This window comes from Lytechinus variegatus, chromosome 9 (genome assembly GCF_018143015.1).
Source record: "Lytechinus variegatus isolate NC3 chromosome 9, Lvar_3.0, whole genome shotgun sequence".
In the NCBI taxonomy this organism is placed as follows: Eukaryota; Metazoa; Echinodermata; class Echinoidea; order Temnopleuroida; family Toxopneustidae; genus Lytechinus; species Lytechinus variegatus.
In genome coordinates, this window is record NC_054748.1 from 5593204 (window position 1) to 5620156 (window position 26953).

At 36.3% G+C, this 26953-nt stretch overlaps 1 pseudogene; it reads right to left on the reverse strand.

Annotated features, from left to right (window-relative positions):
• Positions 1-1455: 1455 nt before the first annotated feature.
• On the reverse strand, positions 1456-26356 carry LOC121421244 (annotated as a pseudogene).
• Positions 26357-26953: the final 597 nt, after the last annotated feature.

The following is a 26953-nucleotide window of genomic DNA, read 5'->3' on the forward strand; positions in this document are numbered from 1 at the left end:
AGAATTGGTTAAAAACTGAAGAAGTATTTGGAACTGCAAGATTTTCACATAATTTTTGCCCTAATATTATGTCTTGGACATCTTTACCTCAAATCCAATGTGTAAGCCAACTTTCATGAGAATTGGTATAAAAATGATGAAGTATTTTAAGCGGCAAAATTTTGGCCATGATATACTGTTCCCATGGCAACACATTATTTGAAAAGCAAAACAAAAAATAACTTACACCTCTATACCTTAAGACCAATGTGTGTTCAAAATATTATGAAAATCGGTTAAAAACTGAGGAAGTAGATTGAAATACAATATAGGTATAAATTCTAAAAATGTGTTGGCCATGATTTGTTGGATTTAAACCAGGCTTAAACTACCCCCTGCACGAGTTTATAATTTTTGAGTATTTATTGCCAAACTTAGACCACGGTTAACTTAAACCTTGCTATCAGAATATGAAACTTAAACCAAGGTTTAAATATGACAGTTTATTCCCACACTTAGACTAGGATTAATTTAAACCACGCTATCAGAATACGGGCTCATGCGTTTTATGTGTTAAAGCAAAATCGCATCATAACGAATATCAAGATGGAGGCTGAGAAGAAAAGGAAGGCCAATTTCACTGGAGGAGAGAAAATTGCGTTGATAACCGAAATAAGAGAGAGGAAAGAAATCTTTAGACCCAAGCTTAATTCAAGCATCACGTTTTAGGATAAAGAAACGGCGTGGGCTGAAATTGCCATGAAACTAAAACTTAAGACATCTCACAACTGTCTTAAATTTATATTCATGAACTACAGACTTTGCAGTTTTACGAAAAGTTACTTAGCCATTCTTCCTCAATCTGTCTTAATCGCGCAAAACATCTTAGCCAAATTCTAATACAAAATGCTTAGCTAATTCTTTATGGAATACGCGTTTTGGCTAAGAATTTTGTCCTAGGCAGAAACTGACACAAAATGCTTAGATTTTTTTACTTAAGCATGCTAATCTCGTTTATAGAATACGGGCCCTGTATCCTTAACCATTTGGTTAGGCAGCAATTGCTCAGATAAAATCGAAAATAAGCCTATGCTTGATTCTTAATAAAATACATGCTTTAGTCACAGCACACTATTATTGCATAATTATTGCATAACATCCTGTTATCTTGTCGGACTAACGAACCTTCGGAATTAAGAAACTCATTTCGTTTTCGGACTAACGAACCTTCGGAATAACCGTACTTTCGGAATAACAAGCTTCGGAATTACGAATGTATGCAATAAATTTATACAATAGCATTTCGCACGGGAAAGGTAATTCAATCAAATGTGTGGTTTTATCCTACGCTCGAATAAATGAAAATGCTCTCAGTGCTCTTATTAACATGGTGTGTGGTATAACGTGCGTGCGTTTGTGTCTGTTGAAAAAATGTCAGTATTAACAAAAGTCATTCTAGCGGATCGCCCGAATAGGCTATAGTGATTTTGCGTATTCATACTGTACTTTACCATCTTGGAAGTGTGTGTTGAATTTGATTGTCTCTCTCCGATCTGAATCCTTATCTTGATCCAAGTGAAGGGTGACGAGGGTTTCATCATGGTTTTTATTGAGATCTAGATCAAAGTAGATGGTCTTCTTCAGATTGCTCTGTATGTCTTCGTAATGAATTGCCTGGAGAACAAGAAATGGGATGTTTGATTTATCTTTTATTGTACAATGCAAACAGGAATACACAGAATGTAACTATTACTCTACTAGTGTTCGTAATGTTAACAATGGTAACAATACGTAGTGGTAACAATACGCAACATTTAGAGAGCGCTTAATATTTAATGATTAATAATGAAATGTTTCTAAGCACTGTGCACTATTACCCAGGCCCTGGGAGGGCTGCTATAAGACAAGGATTTTTTCCTAAGGTAATCATTTACTACTAGTAAGGTGCTTCATATAGCTGTTCCTAAGGACAAGTCCACCAAAGATTCAAATAAAAAGAGAGAAATCCAACAAATCTGACACTGAAAATTTCATCAAAATCCGATGTCAAATAAGAAAGTTGTGACATTTTAAAGTTTCGCTTTAAAATGAAATATTTTACAATACAAACAATTAAGAAAACAAAAGAAATGGTGAGTGAGGGACATCATCAACTGTCTTATTTGCATGTCACTGAGTTTTACATATCACTGTTTGTGAAAAATAAGCGAAACTTAAGAATGTCATAACTTTCTTATTTTCAATTCTATTTTGATGAAATTTTCAGCATAATGCTTGTTTGTTGTTTCTGTATTTATTCAGATCAACATTTTTCTGCAGTGGACGTGACCTTTTTAAAGTATTTTCATTAATAAAAATTTGATGGTGAATATCATTTAGAGGTTTTCCACAAGGATCACTTGTGATCACTTGTGATGCGGTGGGATTCGAACACTAGACCTTGTGGTTCAAAGTACGGAAAAAAATCCAATGACCCACAACACCTCCCAATCGATGCAGCTCGCTTAATGATTCCTAATGGTGCGAGAAGCACGAGAACTACTAGTTTGGAAATGAATGGAAGCATTTTAGTAATCATGGTAATGGGCAATATTTTCGCTTGTCCTGGGGCGTGTGCAAGAAAGGGTTGTGATCAGCAAATACAGATCAATAAAAAAATAATCCTAACTCGACTTCAACCAATAAAGTGCACGTATATGCGCCTTGTGCTTGATTTCTTTAATTGCACATAAAAATAACTCTGCAACAGGCCCCTGGAAGTCCTCCAATATCAAAACAAGATATTTTCCGTTAATTTATGAATAAGCTTCCATAGAGAGCTAACCCGCATTGATCTAACCATTTTCCCTTCTTTGGCAACAACCTCGAATGAACTTCGAATAAACATAAAGATGGTTTCTCTTTTACTGCTTTTTTGGACATCTAGTGGCAACCATTCGACCCACTTGCTCCAGTAAGTGGTGGGCAGCTTTCAATACATGGTATTATTAACGTTCCGTCATTTAAAAGTTTGCAAGGACATGTCTGTTTCGGCTTAGGCATACCCCTTCATTGTGCACGATGCAATTCTCCCCTATATCTGGTACTATTGCTTGATATAAAATCATCATTTTAAACCTAAGATTGTTGTAGGTTTTCGTTCAGCTGTACTGTACTTACCTCAGGATCGAAACTGTTTCCACTAAGACTGCAAGATACAGTAATTTTTTTACGTCGAAAAATAATTTCGTCGTCATCACTCTTAACAGGCTGGAATCTGTCATTTAACGCGTGGATATCTTTCTGAATATAAAATAGAGACACATTTGTTTTTGTTTTCTTAGTAATTAATCTAGTCATAAAGAGCAAGTCTTTGACACGTCGAAAAATAATTTCGTCGTCATCACTCTTAACAGGCTGGAATCTGTCATCTAACGCGTGGATATCTTTCTGAATATAAAAAAGAGACACATTTGTTTTTGTTTTCTTAGTGTTTAATCTAGTCATAAAGTGCAAGTCTTTGACAAATCCTCTAAAATGTATATCTACGCGTCATTTTAAATATTGAAAACAAAATCGAATTGCAAACAAAAGTTTGCATAAAGTAAAGGATAGAATGCATTCTCAATAATTGATTTGGTTTCTTTCGAATCCGTAAGTTTTTGGACGTCTGCAAAACATCATCACTTTAACGCAATTATCTCTTAATCGTATTTAGGAAACCAGCCGATGTCTATCCTAGTTCGTAAAATCAATGAAGGTACTCTTAAAACAGATTGTGCTTATTTTTGTTGGTGGTTGTCAGTCTAAATCATTTATAATTTCATTGCAGAAAGGGAAGAACCTCAGCAAATTTTGATATCGAAATCATACATATATGGACTTGTGCACAACCAAACACACATTCGCACATTTGCGTGTGGCGCAATGCACTTTTCAGACGATATGGAAAGATTTTTTTTTGTCATTTTGACAACGTGTCAAAGATGGTATTGACGCTAGAAAACGGCGGATCCAAGCGATCTGCATACGTTTGAGTACAAAGTCTAATCAGGTGGTTGGATTTTTCATGCACCCCAAAGAAAAAAAAAAAACGAAAGCAGAAAAACTAGATTGACTTTGCAACTTGCAAATCTCGCCGCTTAAATATTTCAATATGTATTGGTTTATCAATTGATTAATATATTATAATTAGTGATATATTGAATAACCCAATATCATTTCGTTTCCTTTTGCTCATCTAGAATTTTTAATATGTGGGGAAAGCGGTCTTTCAATCTGAGGGACGTGGGGTTCGATTCCGAACCGTATCGTGTTTTTATTTAGCAAGAAATTGACCCACATTGTGCTCCATCAATACCCAGGGTAAGTGAATAGGAAGAGGTTCCTTGAATGCTTTATTACCCATAATACAACCCCGCTTCAGCCAGGGTAATATTGCTTTGTATCCCGGCAAAAAATACCCGCTTAATTATCCAGCTTTTGTTATTATAATTATCAATTGAATGTCCTAATGCTCAGTTGATCATGATAACTTTCATTTTCACAATTTACCTAATATCTCTGTAAACTTGGTGTTCAATGCTAGATGAAAATACCGTAATGCAAAATGATTTTACCCATGTTTGGCCACGAATCTTCTTGGCAAATCTAACTTCGAGCACTGGTCTCCTAGAAGAAGGCAACGTTCTTGGAAGAAATGACATGCATGACAACAGTATGCCCCGAAAGGTGAATTTAGCCAATCCCAAATAATAGCAAAGCGTCCTCCACAGAAATGGCTGATAAGAACCTCCAGCCACTGGTCTTTCACTGTACAAATCATGTTGGCCGAATGAGAAATCCGTTCAAATGTACCTTTGAGAATTCAGAGAATTAGAAAAATGGAAGTCCCAAACGTGGTCTCAAAAGTTGCGCATGATTTGGAAAAAAATAGTAATAATTCAATCACTGCAAAAGTCTTTAACATTCATCGTGGAAAATATTCAGAAATGTGAATGAAAAATGTCCAATTTAATAGGTTAACTGCATTATTGTCAATATGATATTATCATTAGTAAACATAATTACCCGATTGATTCCAGGAATACAGTACTGTCTCGATCTTGTTTGGAATAGTGACAACCACGCAGTGTGGTATTATCAATTTTACCGGTCTCTTAAAATGAAGACCGGTTGGCCAAAGCTTGAATCCATGGCTAACAAACATCTCATCTTCTTGGAGTGTGAGTCCATCCGGAATTTCGGTCAGTACTCGTAGATCGATTTGTTCATCTTTCTCAAGGGCGCCCTCTGGGATGATAAGTCTAAAGCCATAGGACTTGACAGACAATTCCCCTCCATGTTCACCGAACTTTCCATTAGCCAATGCATTATCTATTTAACAATAAAATATTACAAATCATTATTTGCACTAACGTGTACCAAACTCAGGGATTAGAAAGCCAATTATTCAGGACGTTCAATAATATTACTTCAATGAAACGCATTATTTTCACGACTTCAATACGTTTCAGGGACACTGTCTATATCACTTTGTGTGCGACGTGCTTCCACAGAAGCCCAGCGAGTCATTCACTTAGCTACGACGGGCTTCTACAGAAGCCGATATTTTTTTTTGGTTTAATTCGATGAAGGTTTTCAGCTTTTTCGTAATTGTTATGTACTAAAACCTCTGCCACTATTTCCTAAATAAAACCTATTTCGATAACAGAATGAAAAAAATATACAGCTACGTGGGGAAAAATCCTCAAAATAGGAAATCATTTCAACTTTACCCGATTTTTTCGTTGGAGTCAGACGGGGAAGATTAAATTTGGTGACGAGCTTATACGTGCTCGCAAAAGGCATGATCACATGATTTGTTCTGATCACGTGATTTAATCCATATCGTGCACCAACATCTTTTTCTGCAAGATCGTCTCGTAATAAGCTACGCGTTTATATACCATTTTCATCTCATTATTTGTTTCATCAAGGAGATTTCACTCTGGAATGATATCTCCTTCGTTTATCGATTGATTGCATTTTCAGAAAAAACAAAAGTTTGTACGAGAGTAATGTCTTAGTACTTTGAGCTGATCGCGATATCCGCACTACCCGAACAGAAAAAATGTCAGGGCGGCCACTCAAACAAATTCCTTCCGAAAAGAGCAGGATACAGATGGTCAACGGCCCGAACAAAAGGAAGATTAGTGTTTATCGAGAGGATGACTTATTGAACGCTTTTCGTACTAAGCAATACAAAAAGCTTTTATGCATACTTTTTTTCCTTTTTATTTCGACCAACATACCGGAACTAAAAACAACAAACTATGTCTCATTAACCAACAACACGTAGGTGCTTATGACATCCGTCAGTGATTCATTTTAATTGCATAAAAACACTCCCCTTCGTGATGATGCATATAAGCATGAAAGAAGAACCATTTAGGGAAATTATAGAAAAATGTTCAGATGTCACGGACAACGAGAGAGAATTGAGACATTTCGTTTTCTGTGACGTGCCATGTGGACGTACGAGATTAAGGAATTTTGGGAGCACTGCGCATGCGCGAAGTAATCTGTGACGAGCCTTCTCGGTCACTGACCAAATCTGTGACTCGTATTTGAGGGTTTTGACGTTCGGTGTCATAGTACTCGAACAAGCGCTAGTTCGTACATGATGACGTCATCCCAGCAATTTTTTTAAACAACCGGGTCTGGAAAAAAAAAGACTTTGGACTTTCATTATATTTTTTAAAACAACCGGGTCTGGAAAAAGACTTTGGATTTATATTATAATTTTTTGAAACAACCGGGTCTGGAAGAAAGACTTTGGACTTGTATCACAATTTTTTAAACAACCTGGTCTGGAAAAAAAGACGTTGGACTCTTATTATATTTTTCAAACAACCGGGTCTGGAAAAAAGACTTTGGATTTATATTATAACTTTTTGAAACAACCGGGTCTGGAAGAAAGACTTTGGACTTGTACTTTGATGTTTTATTAACCCGGTCTGAAAAAAAACACTTTGCACTTTTGTGCTATATGAACGCATTACTATAGGATTTCAGTTTAGAACGGATTCGCCAAAAATCCCTTCAAATTTATTACATTTGTTGGTAAAGTTATTATTACATTTGTGGGCGATCAAAAATTATTACATTTGTGGGTAAAGTGTTATTACATTTGTGGGCGTTATAACATTTGTGGGTGCAACAGGGGGGTCGCCAATTTATCTTTTTTTAACCGGCGAATAGCGTGGTAGAAAAAATTTATTTAGAAAAAAATCCGACCCGCACCCGACTTTGTTCCCGTTACTGGAAACAAACATTTGGGTCGCTTACCCTGGTTAGCATGAAAACCAAAGTATATGATTTCTTTTATAACAAAACCAAGGGCCGCTGAGCGTTTTTTTTTTTATAATGGAGGGGTTGAGCTGATAGTGAGATGGAGTGGACCGGCCAAAACAAAATTACAAATTTATATAAAACTTCAGATTTTTTTACATGTTTTTTCTCAAGGGGGTGAGGAATGAAACTTTCTACTAACTCCGTCGCCTCTGTACTATTGGATTGAACGATTAAAACGATAGAGACAAAAATGAATTCTAACTATTATGATTTGTTTTAATAATTTATTTATTACATGATTACTTCATGTGTTGTCGGTTGTGAAATCAAGGAGACAAATACAAAATAGAACAAAACAAAAAAAACAAACAATTAAAACACTTTTGATAGCGGATGTTATAATTCATTCAAGTAAAAAAAAATCCCTTACTTTCAGTAGTTGCTAACATGGCTCTTTTTGTGGGAAAAGTAAGCTAAAGAAAGAAACGTAGAAAGTGACAAGGAGAGAGTCGGGAGGTATGATTTCAGACTTACAATTTTAGTTACTTTCACTCGTGTAATCTTTGAAATAATTTCAGAATATTTATAAATCGAATACTGATGCGCAAACTTCAGGAAGAAAATTATTTATTATTACAATAGCTGCGTGGAAAATCGAATTAAATGAGACATATAATTTACTAAAAAATAAAGAAAAATTACTTTTATTGAAGGATGAAGGCCTCTGTCTTGCCTTATAACCCTAAGCCCCAAGTTCACAAAAATAGTTAGTCGTGCATTTTTATACGATTATCATTATCATCATATTTTCTGTACGATAGATATCTACCCACGTTATCGATATAGAAAATGGAACATGATATAGAATTTATTGTGAAATGACAGTTACAATAGTAGTTTTAAAAGGTTTTTCAGGAATTTATTTAAGAATCAGGGAGACCCCCCCTTAATTTTCGACATGATGGCCACGATGCAATAGGATGAGAGGCTTAGAAATGCAACAATCCCCGATCAATACAAATTGGCTGAATCGAGGCATAGACCTACTCTGGGAACGATTAATGAAGAGAGAGGGGAGGGGGGTTAGATGTAATGTAAAATGACAGGTACTGAGAAGAAAAAAAAACAGAGAGAATTGATAGACGGGGATGAGGCGGGTATGATACCTCGTAATCCAAATCGGGGAGAAGGTAGACGATACAGATTAAAAAAGCTCTTTAGGAATACTGCTTTTCATATTACGACAATAATATTTAAACGCTGTAAATGTCTTCTCATTTTGACAAAACATGCAGGTGCTGAAATGGGAAGAACATTTTTCTTCCTGAGCATGACAGTACTTTATCAAAGAAAAAAAAATCCCTGGGTGATGATACGCATAGGGATGAAAGAAGGTGCAAGTGGGATTCAGAAAAAGAATAGAAAATGAAAATCGATATACATGTAAAACGATAGAAAGGATAAGAGGGGAAAATGAGGAAATATATCAAAAAGGTATAATGTAAATAATTATGTGCGCTTTTGCTATTGCATGACTATTTACTTATAAAGAATTATAGATTACTAATCACCCACCTCAATTTGTAATTCACGCCATTTTATAGAATTAATTTGTCATGCTAGGTTTTGAAAGCTCTTCATCCCATTCTCAGATTCTCTGCCAGGTCAAATTTTTTTGCACCGAATATTCGACAAAAGCATAATCACTTCAAATGCTAAAACTAATATGAACTAAAAGTTTCCTCACCTGAAATTGAGGAAATAGACTGAGAATTTACAGTGCGGTGAAGCATCCACCTATAAAAAGCATGTTTATTTGGCGTGTCCCGACAAACCCCTCTCAATCTTTAACCTAAACCCCCCCTAAAAATGTTATAAATTTTCCTACTTTTTCGTTAGTTTCTTACTTCTTATTTGCCTTTTCTTTTCTTTTTTTTCTGGCGAATAGCGTAGAAGAAAAGGATCCATATAAAAAAGACAGATTCGCCTTATATTTTTTTTTACGGCAAACATACCTTCGGGGCGCTTACTCTGGTGAGCATCAACATCAAAATATTTGAAAAAGATGTATAAATAACAGTGGCTGCTGGGCGTTTTTGATAATGGAGAGGTTGAGCTGAATGTGGGAGTGATCCGCCCCCCACCCCCCCCCCCCAAAAAAAAAAAAAAATCACGAATTTATGGACTGACGCCTCCTTCCGACTCCAACATCTCTGTATTATTTAATTGAACGATTAAAAGGATGGAGACAATACGGGATACAAACCTTTCATGATTTCTTTATAAGTTTTGTTTTCGGTTGTGAAAACCCAGAACGGTTAAAAAATAAAATAGAAGAACATCATAAAACACTTTTAATTAGGATATTACAATTTCATTAGATGAAAATAATTAACTTTCTCTCATTGTGATGTACAGTAGTCGGTAGAATGGTTATTTTGGAGGGAAAAGGGAGATAAAGAAAAATGAAATGTAGAACGAGACGAGGAGAGCGTTGGGAGGTATGGTTTCAGATCCACCGATTCACATTTACACCCTTCACTCTTTGAAATCGCAATGGAAAAAAAACGAATACTGGTATGCAATCTTCAATAACACATTTTTTTTTTATTTACGAACCATAATTTATGAACAGAAGATACCAAAGACGATTTTAAGTGAAACGTTGAGGCCACCGCCTTGAAGCCCCCCCCCCCCCCCCCACAGTCACAAAAAAGTTTCGGTCTTTTGTTGCGCTGTATTAAATCATCATAATCGCACTTGCAAGGGAAAATTCACGTTTTTTTATTCATTCTGGATAATAAAGGTATTTGGTATGCTGTGATTTCACCCAAAACGGATTATCGATGTAATTATACACTTTGCAAGTGATCTCTCTACAATTAGGTAAAGAGGCCATTCATGAGAAGCGGGACAATAGGCAATGAAAAAAGCACTGGTGCAGACAACAAAGCGGTATCGATCGAACCCGACCTGTCCGCGCGTGTTGATTGCCCTTACGCATTTTTATACACAGTGCCTATTGACTTGGGGAAAAGCCAGGATTTTACAAAATAACACGACTTTTTCCTAGTAAATTTCTTAGCTATTCTGTTGATTTGAGAGGCGAAACCTTCATTTCTAGAAAGAAAAATGTCTGATCTTTCATCTATACTTTTACTAAAATTCCTGAAAATACATCAGTTTGGCGCAATTAGCTATTGATTGGGAAAACACCGCCACAGATCCAAATACCAGCAATGTAACAAAACGGCCCCGCCGCAGGGAGAGGTATCGGGATTCGCAGGTCCGCACGCAAAGGGATATAGTCGAAGTGTTGCCTTCGCATGATAATTTGTTTAATAGAATTTGATGATTTTCCCAACCTTCAATCCATTTGCTTCCTTAGAATGTTCGTCCAATAGACCGTATCCGAAGATCAACTCCCAGACATCCACCTCAAACATCTACCAACTCCTGGATATTCACCCCAGGACAAGCATATTATGGGAAACTACCCCCTGGACAAATACTCCCAGACGATTACTTCTCCTGGGCATTTCCCCTAGACCTTGTTCCCTGGACAAATAGCCTTTGACCACAATCTAGCTTAGGCCGTGTAATTTGTGCGTAAATTTCGTATAATTTTCTTTGGGTTGCGTAAGGGCCAATTCTAATGTACTCAAGGAATTCAAGAGATGCAACAACGAAAATCAATTCATTTCGTGTTCACGTTGCTTCAAAGTAAAAAGAAAAAAATCAGATCACTGTAGACTCTCATGGGAAAGACAAAATAAATTTGATGGTTGGAAATATTTACAGATTTATTGGATTATGAAATATCGACTATTATCTCAAATCCTTATTATGGCCTGAAATTGAAGAAATATACCATTTTAATTTAGCATTTATTTCCAATTCACTAGAAATACAAGTTGATACCATGATCATATACAAACAAAGAGACAATACAAATAAAACATATCATTGAAACATAAATAATTACGGACGAAAGTGATAAAGTATTATGCCAAATCATTGAAACAATATAAAAACAAGACGAAAGATGAATTAATGGGGAAAAGGAGTCCCCCCCCCCAGAAAAAAAAAAACGTGAGAAGGCTTGTTAAAACGCACACACCCAAAATAAATTCTTGAAATTATTGTAATATATGGAATATATGGATTCGGCAAAAGAACACAAACAAATTAAAGAAAAGAATACTGAAGTATATATGCATATATATATATATATATATATTGTGAAGAAATTGATGAAGATAACAATGGTAGGCGTAGCTTAAATGAAGGTTCCCCAGAGCTATCTACCCTTTGGAAAAATTGGTGATGCCGAAAAAATGTCTCTGCCGGGAATCGAACCCGGGCCCCCAGCTTTGAACGCCGGTGCCTTAACCACTAGACCACAGAGACGGGTTAGTGGCTAGACTGAGCCAGATCCGATTGACCGTCAGATAGACAGATTTTCGACACTATAATAATTATATTTCTTTGTCGGGTTAAGGTGAGTTTTGAACAATGACAAGCCGCCATGCCTCAGCTGGATCAAAGCTATTGCTTTGATACTGTACACGTATGAGAGAAGAAATAGAAATGTGTAAAGCTTTACATGTACAACAGCTTTTTGGCAACTCTTTTTTATTTAAATATTGTAAAGAAATGGATGAAGAGAACAATGGTAGGCGTAGCTTAAATCAAGGTTCCCCAGAGCTATCTAAACTTTGGAAAAATTGGTGATTTCGAAAAAATGTCTCTGCCGGGAATCGAACCTGGGCCCCCAGCTTTGAACGCCGGTGCCTTAACCACTAGACCACAGAGACGGGTTAACGGCTAGACTGAGCCAGATCCGATCCAATTGACCGTCGGATAGACAGATTTTCGACACTATACCAATTCTATTTTCCTTCGCCGGGTGAAGGTGAGTTTTGAACAATGACAAGCCGCCTATATATATATATATATATAAGATCAACAAGACATAAAGCAAAACTCATGGAAATGTATAGTACGATGAGGATCTTAGTAATGCTGGATCAGTTTTGTATTGCTTTTTTAACCTATTATAAAAGGTAATATTAAATTGTTAAAGATTCTGACTACTCCATAATAGGGGCCAGTGTGACGCAATGAAACTTTAGATGAGTCATTTTTGCAATTCCATCTGTGAAATTTCGTGACGATCTTTTATAGTGAAAATTTATATTACAATTGGAATAAAACATATTCATTAATTGGGGAGAAAGGGTTTGAATGTGATACCGCTGCATTAAAGAAGCAATCTGTAGTTTATTAGTATATTGTAATTCAAGGGTTCTTAACGACTAAAATAGTTTCGAAGTAGGCGCTCTATAATCTGATCCCATACAAATACGTACTAGTTTTTTCTGTAATGAAAGCAGTTAGTGTAGATGGCAAGAATATGTATTTACCCATATTGAGCTAAATAGGTCAAGCGTGATGAAATGAAAGCGTTATAAAAAGTAAATAAAAGGTGTTTTGGCAAGTCCTATTTGAGTCGATAAAAAAAACGAGAAACCTTATTACAAATAAAATTAGTATGAGCATCCCAACAGAGTGTGCTACTCAATGTGACACCATGAAATTGCAAAGGGTCATAGAATTTGAGACGGGTTCCGTCTACCTTTAAAACAATGTCCCAAGTATTATATTGCACACCCCTCTTTCTGAAAATCACCCACTGCGTTTTACCGTTATCTAATGACAATTTATTGCACTTGAACCATGAAGATCCTATTCGTGCAAGATTTCTATTCAAAGTTTTAGTTAAGATATCAATACTTTCATGAGAGACAAGAAGCGATGTGTCATCTGCATATAATATAAAATGGGAGTCATGGCAAGAATTAATAATATCATTTAGGTATAATAAAAATGAGAAGGGTCCTAGAACGGATCCTTGGGTCACACCCGTATTTACATATCTAAAAGATAATTTAGTTCTATTGTATACAGTAGATTGTTCCTTCATTCGATAATATCACCTTAATCAATTGAAAGGTACACCTCTATTACCATAGTGTCAATACCATACCATAAATGTCATATTTAAGTAACAATTATAAATTATAATGTTAGAAACCAGTTTAGTTTTGATATACAAGGTTAAGCCGATTTTGGGCGATATTTAGTAAAACACTTTGAGTCATTCTTCTTAAATACAGGTACTACCTTAGCTATCTTTAATTTGGAAGGTACATATCCAGAACTTAAGGAACAATTAAAATATGGCTAAGAGAATCTACAATATGATATATTAATTGTTTAATAAAAGAAGCATCGATTTCATCGAAACCACTACTTTTTCGAGACTGCAAAGATTTACATATCTCTAGTACTTCACTATTCGTTACCGGTGAAAAGAACAACGTATCCGAGATAGGAGCATTCATGAATGAAGAAAATTCAGAATTATTATCATCTAAATATATATCATTTGATACAGACGATCCAATATTCATATTAAAAAACTCATTGAAATTATCTGCTATATCATTAGGATCCGTAAGTGTTAAACCATATTATGATTGAAACTCGTTTCTGCTTCATTTCGCTTACGTCTACCCAAAGTTTAATTTATAATTTGCATGGTCGTTTGGAATCCTGTCTTATGCAGCTGAATTCTTTGAAAGAAAAATCCATTTTCGCCCGGCGTAAATGAAATGTGACTTTATTTTTTTATTACTTTATATTTGTTATGATAATCATTATTTGGTGAATTTATATAAATTTTGAACGAGCTGTCTTTCTTTTTTAATACGTTTTAAAATTTCAGGATAAACAAAGGGTTTCCTCGCACGAGCTTTCTTTCATTTATGAGTCACTGTATTCAGAGAGGACAGTGCTTGTATAGACTAATTAGTGTATCATAAATTAAATCATATGCCTTCTCTGGATCACTTTTTTGATATACCATGGACCAATAAATAGATGAAAGTTCTTAACTCAGTAAAGTTATATTTTAAGAGGAGATTTTTCGGTATTGGAAACATTCATGCTTCCTTTCCTTATGTGGCTTTCATTAAAATGAGAAATATCAAATGTAGGGAAATGATCGGAAACGTCTGTGGTGAAATGCCTGAAACGGAAAAAGAACTGAAAACATTGGTGCAAAGATTATCTATTATATACATAAATTAAATCCTACATGCTGATGGTTTCAATATCATGTGATCCAACATATTCTCACTATTTTGCGATGATGACGAAAATGAAACGCCAACCGAAGAAAAAGTGCTATTCCGTGACGTCAATGATAGAATAGTCGACTATTCCTGAATTATCCGTAACCGAGTTTGTTTATTAGTGATAGCATGAAACCAGGTGAAATGACTGCGCTAGTAAAATCACGTCCTGATGTATTTCTATAACTATTTGATATATCAATATTCATATCTCCCATGAGATAAATATTTTTATGTTTAAATTTTTTGTTATTCATCACTTTATGAAATAAAGCAATGAAGTTAGTGACATGTAGTTTAGGCTGTCGATACATTACCCCTACAATTGTGTTTTTGTCAGGTTTGCAATCAATTTCAATTAATAAAGGTTCTACTCCTTCACATTGTTTAATGAACTCTTATATTTGAAATGTAGTACTTCATTAACAAATAAACCAACTCCACCACCATGCCCAAAGGTGCAATTATCTACCGTCGAAAGACCACGCATCCTTGACGTTCTTATGACCTTTTGCAACCCTCAAAAGTTCTTGATTGATCTGAGTAATTGCTTTATCAATCGACAAACCAGTTCCTTTCAGCCTTCGTCGAGCTCTAATCACTGCGTTGCGTACCCGATACGTGCAGAATTTGACGATCTTAGCGCCCCCCGTCGTTTCCGTCCTTTTTACGCTGGTGTTCCTTGGAGCCACACGATGAGATCGGTCGAAGTCTGCTTTTGAAAACGGGACACCGAGTTGTTCGCTCGCAATTCTACTTACAACGTCATCTGTATATTTGGACTCACTTTCCCTGACTCCAAAACACTTTAAACAATTGCGACGAGAATATTGTTCAGCTTCATTTATCGCTATTTCTATGTTGTTAATCGACGTTGATTGGTTGTCGAGAATGCCATTCAAGCGATTTATCTCCTCCTCTCGGACTTTTAATTAGGCTCAAGCTCTTCACTTTGCTCAATCCGTTCTATTGTATCCGAATTAGTTTTCTCAAGATGGTCAAGGCGTGAAACGAGGGCAGACAAATGTTTATAAGTCGCCATTTCGACTGCTTTGTTAATAGAATGACGAAAGTCATCGCTTGTGAGATAATCCTCAACAGTCTGAAGGGCTGCAGCTTCTGCAGCGGCTTTTGCCTTGGACGCCATTTTGAGACAGTTTGGGATGCGAATGAAATGAGCAATGAAGAATATACGATTTGATAACAGATAGTTGCAATAATCAATGGATGTTATGAGAGCATAAGTACCTAATACATTCCAGGAAGATGAGATTTCAAATTCAAAACATTATGAAATCGTTAATGTTTACACATCAGGAAGTCAGTCATATAGAAATGTAGACATATTCCAAAAGTGTGATTGCAGGAATATATATCCGATTTCGTGACATTCACCATTGTTCATTTAGCAGAGAATGATCCAATGAAGGAAGTAAGCGTTCCATATAAACAAGCGCTGTACTCACGATAATATAGGCCTATATTTTACGCACATACCATACTCTCAGCCCGGACTCTCAACTGGTGCAAGCTCATGAGGTAGACTCCAAAGACACACAATTTCCACCACAAAAATGTAGCAACGAAAATAGTCGATTATCGCAATTGTATGATAATAGTTTCAATATGTGGAAAATTCTTAGAATGTGACAATTGCAATTCAACATTTTACAAAATTCCACGCAGTTTAACATTACAAAGAACACAATAATAATGTGAGAGAATATATTCATTTGCGATGTTATGTTGTGATTTAATTTCATTTGATTCATTCAGGCAGAAAAATTAAATAAAAAATACATTTCTCGGAAAACCCATCCAAGTTGGCATCCCAGACATATGAAAAACGAAGTACAAAACATATAGATGATATTAACCAAGTAATACAAATATGTAATATATAGGCAGATAAAAGATTATAGTTTAAGTACAACATCGGGGATACAAAAAATAATTATTCAAAATACTAAGATTGCTTGAATAATAACGCAAATGTCTAATTCGAGATGTATCAAATCAGGGACGATTTAAATGTATTGAGAGATGGTCTATTAGCTACTATTTCAGGGAGTTGATTCCACTCATTGATTGTTTTGAGAATAAAATGATTTCATAGAATAGTCTGTTCTGGCATATGGAACATTCATCTTAAAAGTATTATCATTTCTTCCTATTCTATTCGCTTGTGTGCACCTATTTATTTCTCCTACATTAACATCTTATTTACAATTTTATAGTACAAAATAAGTCTATGGTATTTTCGTCTCTATTTCTAATGAATTCAGTTTCTAGTATTGTATTCATATTATTATTATTATTATTGTAGATAATACATACATTACAGTATGTTAAAGCCTGTGTATAGCTTTGGTAAAGGGTCAATAATGTGATTGATAATCGAATATCATGTAATATGACAGTCTTACTGAAGCGGAGAGACCGTTAGATATTTTTCCAACTGCACTTCTCTGAGAAAATTTCAAATATTCAAATCTTGGATATATAGCGCCCTCTCGGCGATGCTTGTTTTTAATTTAAAAAAATGGGCATTCAAGCACTTATCTTATAAATTTAGTGATTAGTTATCCAAAGGTTACAGACAAAGAACATATCTTGAAAGTTTCAGCTCATTCCATGATTTGGAATAGGATTTAATTGAAATACAAAATACACAATTATTTTAATTTGATCGGGTGACCCGATCAAGTTATATTTCCATGGAAAATCGCAAAATTTATCCTGTAAAACACATTTTCATTTCATATCCTTCACATCATAACTGTTATAGAGCATATCCATTAATATTAGCGAGCAATGTTTTGGAATAGTGATAGGTGCATTTTGGTGGACTTACCAAAACTATACACAAGCTTTAAAATATAATCTTGTTTCACATATTACGAAGATTATTGTTTTCTTCAGATGTTTGCAAATTATTGGACTAATGGATGTGTATGTATGTATGTATTTTATTTTTATTTTTAACCATATTCCAGTACTTGTCGTAGTTTATACTTTTTGTTACAATATGTTAATGTTTTATGCTAACGATAGGACCCCATTAGAAATAAGCCTTTCGGCTTTCATGTGTTATCCTGTCAAGGCATTCTTCAATTTCATTGTAATCTCCTGTGATATTTCTGACGAATAAAATCATTCAATCAATCCATCAACCTCTTTTAAAAATACGTTATAGCTCGTAGGCCAATCTTTGAACATCATCCTGAAGTAGCGTTTTTTAATACGTTCAATCATGCCTTTGTGTGCGGCTCGATAAGGATCCCAAGCCATACGCTGTTGGAGCGTTGTGGTCCAGTGGATAAGTCTTCTGACTTTGAAACAGAGGGTCGTGGGTTCGAATTCCAGCCATGGCGTAATTCCATTCAGCAATAAATGTATCCACATTGTGCTGCACTCGACCCAGGTGAGGTGAATGGGTACCCGGCAGTATTAAGTCCTTGAATGCATGAGCGCTGAGAGGCAGCTCGAGCAAAAGCCGGGGTAATAATAATAACAACGCGCCTCGGAATAGAATATTTCTAGATAGAATGCGCTATATAAATGCCTATTATTATCATTATTATCATTATTACAACAATACTCTCAACGAGAACGAATTAGTGTTAAAAAGACATTTCAAAATAGATTTTTGTATATAAATCCATGCAATGGTCGTTCGAGTTTAAAGAATCGTTTATTACAAAACCTAAATATTTTTTCGCATTTTACATTTGATAATTCATGTCCATTAAAAGAATACATGTATGTTATATCATGGAATTTTCGTGATACATTAAAATCGAGCATCCACTCTTCAGACCATTTGCTTAAAACTTTTAAATCGTGTTGTAACATCTTACAATCATTTATGTTAACACTAATTTTTACAGCGTCGAAATCACACGGGGGCGACGGGCGATTTCGCCCCCATGACAGCCCAAATCGCCCCTAAAAATTCTCAAAACCCAATGCTTTGGGGCGACTATTTATTTTAGAATCGCCCCAATAAAATACCATCGACAATGTTACAAATACTTCACACAATTACGTTCTCCGGCGGCGGAGCAAGCGAATCTTTTATATCTCCCTTGCCTGCTTCAAGTCGAACGGTCGATGCATTATCCGAGCCTTCCGCAACACCGGAAGCTTCGCGATTGTAAATAAACGCGCAATGCAATATGGGATGCGGAGTACGCATAGTCTTTAGCACAGGCTTTTTAGAATTGTTGACGCACTTGCCGCATGGCTTATGTATATGTACGCGTGCACGATTAGACTGCACAGCTGGTAACGAGACCACATGCATCGTACCGTACTAGGCGGTGTAAGCGATCAGCTGGTGATTGTGACAGCTCTGCTTATCGACATCGTCGAGTCGGAGTGCGAGATGGATAAGCAGCGAAGCCATATCGTACATGTATAAATTTAAATATCTGGAAAGCTAAAATCAAGTAACTTTCAATTTACGATAAGCACAGTTTCAAATTGCCAAGTGCGTCTCTTTTTCAATACCATGGGTTTTTTCATACTTCACCATGTGCAATATCTAATGCACACATTTCCCATTATTATTGTAGAAAGATACCAAAAATTACCCATCATTTTCATGATTGACAAACATGAATCGAATGTCCCATTTGGGGATTTGAAATCTCATCTTTTTACGTTGGAATATCAAAAAATTTTCAGCTCGCGCTCGCATTATTTAATCATTGAAATATGTATCGTATAAATGGCTAACTCAAAAAATCCTTAACAGGTCCTTTATCGACCAGGGCAGAACGAATACTTAACATTTCTGCTTGCGCTTCGTGCTCGTGGTAATTATCTAGTTACATACGCGTTCTGTTCAGGTTCAGAAACATTGCCCAGAATGTTAAATTTTCAGGACAAAATACATGAAATTTTATTTTTAACTTGCATAGTGCTTATCAGATTATTACACATTTATGTTGCTGACAAAGTAAGTCCAGGAAATGACTGTTAGGACAAGGGCGTTTTGGCCCCCCCCCCCCCCCCCCCAACAAAAAAGAGAGAATCAAGACTAAGAAAAAATAGAGAGAAAAGGAAAGGGAACAGGATGAAATATAATATTTTTTTTCCAAATATTATGTCAAAATCTATCACAACCTTGTATTTTTTTAAATAAAAAATGTCAACATATTTGCTTGCTCGTTCCGCTCACTGCCAACTTCTTACTAATTTTAAGCGATACGCCATATCGAGCCCCCTCGAAATTGTTGGCTCATTACGGCACTGTTACAACCCCTTCAAAGAAAAAAAATCAACTTTGAGCGGCAGATCGGGGAAAATATGGGTTAAAAAAATGGCCCCTCCCCCTATTGGCGGAAGCTGGATCCGCCCCTGACTTAGGCTTTCAGGATAAAATACAGGAAAATCTACAAAAAAATGAAGCTGTAAAAATGCCATCAACGTACCATAGCGTGGTACTTTATCTTACCATGTCTTAATTAATCATTGGCGGTGGAGGGCAAAACATTTAGGGGAATCCACCTGAAGTTTTGGGATGGACAAAGGTAAAAATTTGACAGGCAAATCAACAAAAATTTTAGGAGGGACAATCAAATTTTTTTGACAAGGAAAAAAAGTTTATCAACCAAAATTAGGGGAAGGGAACAGTAATATTTAAAGGGGGTCTACCTCAATTTAGGGGGTGGGACGTAGAAAACAAATTAACAAGCAAAAACAAGTTCTTTACTAAAAATCTAGGGGGTCCGTCTCCCCCACCTCAAATTTAGGGGGGGGAAGCCCCCCCCCGCGCTTCCGTCGCCTAAGTAATTAATAAGTTTATTATTTCGACATAGCGATATATTCTATCTTGTCAGGTCGATATGTTCACATGCCGAGATATGAAGTGTATAAGTCCGGCAAGAATCCCGATATATCACCATGTTGACATGTACCTTATTTAAGTCGACTTGGTAAGATAAAATTTCTCGCCATATTGACATCTAACTTTTTATTAAGTGGTCTGACTTGGCAGGATAATGTATTTCGCCATGCGGACATAATGAGCTTATTTAGTCGACATGACAAGATAAAGTATCTCGCCAAGTCAATGGCATTTCAGAGGCTCCGTATAGTCCGCCAGCCCATGAGAATTATTCAACCGAAAGCCAGACAAGCAAATGACCCCATAGCTGGATGGCATGGACCCTGAAGTTTACAAAAATGCATTGCTGCCGGGTTCTATCCGTGGTCTTTCCTTCGAAATGACGTAATATATGACGTCACTACAAAATGGCCTTATTTCGCCATTTTTCAGACTTTCTACACATAGCATGAAGTCAAGGGCGAATATCTCAGCCAAACCACGTTTGTTTTGTATAAAACTTTAAAAAACTATTGTTCAAGTAGTGCACAAGCAATATACAACATTTCTTGAACAGAAATTATTGTTTACATATGCAAATTACGTAATGAAATTTGCATATCATTGGTATCGGAGATTTCTTGCTTAAAAAAATTGTCGAAAATCGATTCAGAAATTTATTTTTTTTTTTAGTGTATTTTTTTTAATATATTTCCTCTCAAGCATAATATCATTCGCTTTATCTATATCTCTACTTTTAGAAAATATATGTCAGTAATTGGAAATGACATTATAGACTGTGATTTCAGCCCCCTTTTCAATATGGTGCGCACATAGAAATCGTGCGTTTTTGGCCTATTTTCTCCATATAGCTGAGGTGTGCGAACGATATGCCTACTTTATTGATGTTTCCTGCATTTTGCATGATATTAAATCTTCCAAACAACATATATTCATCTTCATTATGTTTCTGCTGATAAATAAATGATTTCAGCAAAGATTGATTGCCCACTGGGCAGTCTATAGGCTTCGTTTTCAGCCTACTTTCAATAATGAACCTATACCATGTATATCATGTATCACTGCATTATTGTAGGGGAGTCGGAAATGGGAGTTCCTTTGCACCATCATAATATAAATATTTTTCACTCAACGTTTTTGTATTGCCTGAAGTGTCTAATTAATGAATTTTGATGTCCCCTTTAAAATCGTGTCCCATGGGGTTCAAAATTGATATCTTTGGCGGCCTTTTTTATTTTTTTTTATTATTTTTGCACAGTGTGACAATTGGACATTGTTAAATGAATACGCATCTCACTTTGATTCGGATGGTAGAAATCGATTGAATTCGTTTTCTGGACAGCTAATATATTTTGAAATAAAATTTATCCCGAAATTGGCATGATCTGGTAAAAAATGTGCATGTGCATTGATATCTATCTGTTCAATCATTAACATCAACAACTATTGCAAAATATCAGCATTCGACACGAAAGAGGATATAATGTACCGATAATACTGAAACGCTTCATGACAGTGTGTATGTCTTTATTTGCTTAGTTAAAGGGCAAATACCATATATTACTCGATATTGCGATAAAATGCACAAAAAAACATCCTCTGTAACAGTAGATTTCTCTCTATCAGCTACATCATAAAGAAGTGAGGTCGCAGCAAAGCCTACCCCCCCCCCCCTTACGGGACCGCCAGAGTCCCCATCCTTTTTTCGTATTTTGCCCATTTCTTGGAAAATTCGACATTTTTGGAGCCCCATTGAAGGGAAAAGACGGTTCTGCTTTGCAGTAAAATCGCTTTTATTGTTTTTTTTAACTACGTAGGGATAACAGACTGAGTTTCCTCTATCTGCTACATATAAAGAAGTGCTGGTACAGCAAAGCCTAAACCCTCTGGAGACTGCCGAAGTTACTCACCCCTTTTGCGTATTTTACCAATTTATGGGAAAATGTGCTAATTTGGAGCCCCAATTGAGGAAAAAAACGTTTCTGATATGGAATGAAGCCACTTTTATTCTTTTAAAATTATATGGAGACAGTAGAACAGTAGAATTTCCTCTGTCTGCTACATATAAAAAAGTGCTACCATATTGAAGCATACCCCCTTAAGGGAGCGTCGAAATCACCAACCCCTTTTTCATATTTTACCTATTTATGGGAAAATATGCTATTTTCGAGCCCCCGTTGAGGAAAAAAGTGTTGCTGCTATGTAGTAAGGCTACTTTTATTGTTTTTAATCTATGTGGAGACGAAAGCGTAGATTTGTTTCTATCTGCTACATATAAAGAAGTGCTCGTGCAGTAAAGCCTACCCCCTCTGGGGACTGCCAAAGGTACCCGCCCTTTTTACGTATTTTGCTCATTTGTGGGAAAATATGCTATTTTCGAGCCCCCATTGAGGCAAAAAGTGTTTCTGCTATGTAGTAAAACCACTTTTATTGCTTTTGAACTATATGGAGACAAAAGCGTAGACTTTCCTCTATCTGCTACATATAAACAAAGGCTGGTACAGCAAAGCCTACCCCCTCTGGGGACTGGTGAAGTCACCCGCTACTTTTACATATTTTGCAAATTTATGGAAAAATATGCTATTTTCGAGCCCCCATTGAGGCAACAAGTGCTTCTGCTATGTAGTAAAACCACTTTTATTGCTTTTAAACTATATGGAGACGTAAGTGTAGCGTTTTCTCTATAAAGGAGTGCTCGTGCAGCAAAGCTTACCCCCTCCGGTGACTGCCAAAGGTACCCGCCCCTTTTACGTATTTTTCCCATTTGTGGGAAAATATGCTATTTTCGAGCCCCTATTGAGGCAAAAAGTACTTCTGCTTTGTAGTAAGGCAACATTTATTGTTTTTAAACTATATGGAGACGAAAGCGTAGAGTTTTCTTTATAAAGAAGTGCTCGTGCAGCAAAGCCTACCCCCTCTGGGGACTGCCAAATGTACCTGCTCCTTTTACGTATTTTGCCAATTTGTTGGAACATACGCTATTTTCGAGCCCCCATTGAGGCAAAAAGTGTTTCTGCTAATGTGGTAAAACCGCTTTTATTGCTTTTAACTATATGGAGACGAAAGCGTATACTTACATACTACATATAAAAAAGTGCTATCATATTGAAGCATACTCCTTTTGGGGGCTGCTGAAGTTAACCGCTACTTTTACATATTTTGCAAATTTATGGGAAAATATGCTATTTTCGAGCCCCAATTGAGGCAAAAAGTGCTTCTGCCATGTAGTAAAACTACTTTTATTGCTTTTAAACTATATGGAGACAAAAGCGTAGAGTTTCCCCTTTCTGCTACATATAACGAAATGCTGGTTTAGCAAAGCCTAACCCCTCTGAGGACTGCTGAAGTTATCCGTCCCTTTTACGTATCTTGCCCATTTATGGGAAAATATTCTAATTTCGAGCCCCCATTGAGGCAAAAAGTGTTGCTGGTATGTAGTAAGGCCACTTTTATTGTTTTTAGACTATATGGAGACAAAAGAGTAGAGTTTCCTCTATCTGCTACATATAGAAGTGTTGACATATTGGAGCATACCCCACTTAGGGGGTCACAGAAATCACCCACCCCTTTTCCATATTTTACCTATTTATGGGAAAATATGCTATTTTCGAGCCCCCATTGAGGCAAAAGGTGTTGCTGGTATGAAGTAAGGCCACTTTTATTGTTTCTAAGCTATATGGAGACGAAATAGTAGATTTTTTTCTATCTGCTACATATAAAGAAGTGTTGACATATTGGAGCATACCCCACTTAGGGGGTTTACCTATTTATGGGAAAATATACTATTTTCGAGCCCCCATTGAGGCAAAAGGTGTTTCTGCTATATAGTGAAGCCATTTCTATTCTTTGAAACTATACGTGTAATTAAACAGGTAGACTTTCTTCTATCTGCTACATATAGGTGGTTGCGCAGCAAAGCCTCTCCCCCTTCAGGGGGTTCCCAAAGTCACCCACCCCGTTTCCATATTTTTTTCCAATATATGGGAAAATCTGCCAATCTTGGAGCCTCTGAAGAAGGTAGATATTGACGTGCCAGCACTTTTTTTTACATGTATCTGATAGAAAAAACCTATTCTTTTATTTCCAAGTGGTTTTCAAAATCAATACTAGCATTACTATATAGCAGAAAGGCCCTTTTGCCTGAATGGGGGCTCAAACACTGCATTTTTTTCAATAAAGAGGGAAAATAGACACAAAAGTTGGAAGAGTTCGGCAGTGTGGTTACAAAACAAAAACAAGGGGTTCACTGCAAGGCAGAAACACCTTTTGCCTCAATGGTTCTCCAAAATGACGAATTTTCCGAGAAATTGGCAAAATACGAAAAAAAAAGGATTGGGTGACTTTGAAAGCTCCCCGAGGAGGTAGGCTTTGCTATGCCCTAACTTTTTTATAATGTAGCTGATAGAGAAAAGTTTTTTTGTCTCTAAGTGATTTAAGGAAAAAAATACATACCCAAAACAATTTTTTTCCACATTGGGGCTCCGAAAAGCACGATATCATAATAGTCAAGCTATACGGATAAGGGTGTGTTATGTAACATTCTACTGGCTCTTGTAGGATTATGCGTTGAAGGGGCATGCAAAACGAAAATGCAGAGCAATGCCTCGATCCTCTTATCTTTTTCAAGAGATTTCATTATTATAAAAGTTGCTTTTTGTAGAAAACGCCTTTTACCCTCATACACATGATACAGGTAATACATAGTCTGTCGATCGCTACGCACGTTACATGCATTTCAGCGTGTTAGGCACATCAACAAAGGCGATGTAAGATAAAACAGATAGATGTCAATGCACATGAACATTTTGGTTCAATTTTTTTTTGTGAATTCTGTTTTTTTTTTTCTTTTCAAAATATATTAACCGCACTGTTCAGACAATTTCAACCGATTTCTACTATCCAAATCATATATAGTGAAATGCGTATTCATTTAAGATTGTCCCATTGTCAAGGAAATATAAATATAGTACGATATCGAAAAATTTTCGTCACCTGATAAAGAGTTGCAGCGGCACTCGAAAGCTCGTGAACTTGTAAGCTAGTGAACACTTTTTGCGAGAGTGATCACGAATTTCCTAGAAAGCCTGTGAACACTTTTTGCGAGAGTGATCACGAATATCCTTGTTGACCATAGTAGATTGCGAGACAAATGAATACCCTCTAGCGATTATTTCAATCCGCAATAATGAACCTATTTATGAATTTTGGCTAAATACGCAAGTTGCATTGGATTTGTACATGAAATCACGTTTATGAGCAATTTTGGGTCTGACATGCACTTGCATAATGTTGCATAATGTCGTAACCGCGTACCCGGGCGTCACAACTTTGGTCTCAAAATTTGCGCGAGACTTGAATGTAAAAAGTCAGTGAGCTGCGAGGTGAAAAAAATTCGCGCAGCAGATATATCGCGAAAATTGTTGAGGGGGGCCATTATGCCCCCCGGGAGAATAAGGGTTAATTCCATAATAGTTATGAGGGGCCAGTAGAAAAATAGATTGAAAATATATTAGAAGTAATTTCTCAATCTAGTTTTGGATTGATCTTTAAGCACTATATAATAGATGTACTTTCATTCTGAGGAATTCAGAGAGCAGTCTGCAATTACGGAATGTAACTGATAAGAACAACTACTACATGTTATGACTTACCCATGTCTGCAAGGTGTCCTTTCTGGAGAGAAGTCACACCACTGGTTGAAGGCATGCAATGGTCGTCATCGTCCTCGAAAAGAGGTTTCCTTGCAATTGAGGAACCTCTTCCATGCATTGACATTAGTGAATTGATGTATGATGAAGATGATGGTAGTAAGGTAGAAGGTTCCATTTGGGTTGGTTGTTCTTGTCTCTTGAGTAAAGCAGTGTTGGTTCTTACTGATGAGCCATGCTGTTGTCTCGTATCCGAGTCTGAAGAGTGTCCAAGTGAATGACTAGGAACATGGGTCAAATTCTGGGCAGCTAGATATGACTCAAGATAGCGATCGAACTCATCAAGATGTTGCCTTGTGGTCAAGTGTGCTTGTTCGGAAGTAGATCGGATTGACTCTGTATGTGCCCGGTTTGGATAGGTTTTCGATAGGTTCATTGAGCCTGAATCTGAGTGAACGCTTATTGAAGAATCACCCAGTGTTTCTAGTTGGTGGTGAGGAAGGTTGGTTGGTCTAGAAGAAGCTGCAGAAGAACCACCTGCCATGAGTTGTTGGTGATATCTCCATTCTGGCCAGCAGTTATCTAAGAAAGGAATGTGTTTTTTTTCCATGAAGTAAGGACTCTGCCAAGAGAACAAATATGATTTTTTGAAATATGAAATAAGGATATTCAGGACTTAATATATATGCCATGCTTAATAAGCCTCGTTATATCAATATCAATAAGGGCCAACCAGTGGTGATATTAGTTCTAATTAAAGTAATAATATTAGTAGTAGTAGCAATATAATTACTAGTAGTTTGAGAAGTAGAAGTATTTATGGTATGATTTAGTAGTAGTGTAAGAAATATAAATAGTTTCATTACTACCACCACCAAGAGCAGGAAGAGTAGTTTACTTGTTGTTACATTAGGTCACGCATGCTTGACCTAATGGTAATGTTGTAATGTGTTATCAAC